Source organism: Myotis davidii, unplaced genomic scaffold (assembly GCF_000327345.1).
Source record: "Myotis davidii unplaced genomic scaffold, ASM32734v1 scaffold327, whole genome shotgun sequence".
Lineage (NCBI taxonomy): Eukaryota > Metazoa > Chordata > Mammalia > Chiroptera > Vespertilionidae > Myotis > Myotis davidii.
The window spans coordinates 783739-785523 of record NW_006298628.1 but is presented as its reverse complement, the minus strand read 5'-3'; the positions used below and the strand labels follow the sequence as shown (position 1 = coordinate 785523).

The 1785-nt window shown below is 53.8% G+C and overlaps 1 protein-coding gene across 2 annotated transcripts in view; it reads left to right on the top strand.

Annotated features, from left to right (window-relative positions):
* NME1 (NME/NM23 nucleoside diphosphate kinase 1) overlaps positions 1-1785 on the top strand; it is a 9993-nt gene that overhangs the window by 5198 nt on the left and 3010 nt on the right. The gene's annotated exons all lie outside the window — the stretch shown is intronic.

The window sequence follows — 1785 nt, the reverse complement described above, 5'->3', positions numbered from 1 at the left end:
ATGAAGTTACCACTGATGTCTTATGGACAAGGCTAGGCAGTTAAGGGAGAGGCAGAAGTTTCTCTGGAGCCCGCAGGTAAAGTTGTCTTTGGCTCAAAACTATCCACGTACCTCAGAGGCACATCCTGGGGTAACTCATATTGAACCCACAGTTGCCAAGACCCTCCTGGGGGCAGCGGATTCATTGGAAATAAAAGGCATCCTTTCTGCCTAGGCAGATAGTGGGCCTGGGTCCCTGGGATGGCCTCAAAAGAAGCAGAAGTCTTGTAAAATAGCTTTGATTTGTTAGAACACTGATTTGACTCTTTAACAGAGATAAGATGGAAGTTTACTTATCTTTTATTTGAAAGTCCACACTGGAGATCTCATTACAGTGCTGTGATTATCCTATATAATAAAAGGCTAATATGCAAATTGGCCCCTCCACAGGGAGTTTGACCAGGGGGCGGGGCTGGCCGGCCAACCACTCACAGCCCTCCCCCCAGCCAGCCCCACCCCAGATCAGCCCCATGGGGGCTGGTGGGAGGACCCCACCCCTTGCAGGAATTCATGCACCAGGCCTCTAGTGGTTAATAATACTGTATGCTGTAATTTGCTAAGAGAGTAGATCTTACATGTTCTCACTACACACCAAAAACAAGAAAAAAATGGTAACTGAAATGATGGTTATGCTGACGGTGATCATTTTACAAGATACACAGGGATGGGCAAAAGCAGGTTTGCAGTTGTGAGTATACAAAAGTTAATTTTTGTAATTATTGGAATGATTATAACCTGCATGTCTTTTTCCATATGAACAACTATAAACCTACATTTTCCCACCCCTGTGTGTATATCAGAACATCTAATTGTATGTCTTAAATATCATACAATTTTTACTTATCAAATATGCCTCAATAAAGCTGAAAAAAAGTTCAAGTGGGTGAGTGGGGCCGGTGATGGTGCTAAGGCTATGCTCCTGGGGTTGTCCAGGGACTCGGTTCCAGGAAGGAAAGCAGTGGTGGGAAGAGGTTGTTACTGTCCCAAAGGAGGTGTCGGTATCTGGACGGGGCAAACAGCTCACCTAACAGAACAGCGCCCAGGCCACTGGTGATAGCCATTCCCTGGTCAGCGTCACTCACCGGCCTGCGGACAGGACACAGGGCTCTGACCATTTCAGGTGTGGTCACTGCTGGGCAGGTGTCAGGAACTGGTGAGGGGTGTACGCGCGCACACACACACACACACACACACACACACCCCAAAGGGCGGGGAGAGGAGGAGCGGACTGTGTGCAGATGGAGGACAGGCCTGATTCCCAGGAGTCTGGAGTCCTGCCGAGGGCGTGTCCGCGCTGAAGTGGGCAGTTGACCGCACACTCACGGAGGCAGGGGCAGATCTTCATCTCCGGGGGAACAGGGCAGCTGCCTGGGCCGGGAAGGTGGGTGGGTGGGGGAGACAGGCAGAGGGGCCGGGCACACTGTGGAGAGCATGGGCTGTCTGGCTGCTCAGCGGTTGGCACACCATCCTCCGAGCGGGACGGGCTCGGACGGGCGCTGGGGAGGGAGGCTCGTGCGGGGAGGGGTCGGTGGAGGCCGCCGCGAAGCTGCCGCAGGGAATGAGGAAGGCGCGGGGCTCCAGCCAGGACTCCAGCAGAGGAGAGGGGAGGGGAAAACGGGGTTTCACGGGTAGGAAGGAGCGGACTGGGGGGTGCATGCGAGGGAGGGAGGGAGGAGAGGGAGAGAGAGAGACTAGGACGTGCCAGCGTGAGCGACCGCTTCCTGCCCCCGAGCGTCACGGGCAAAC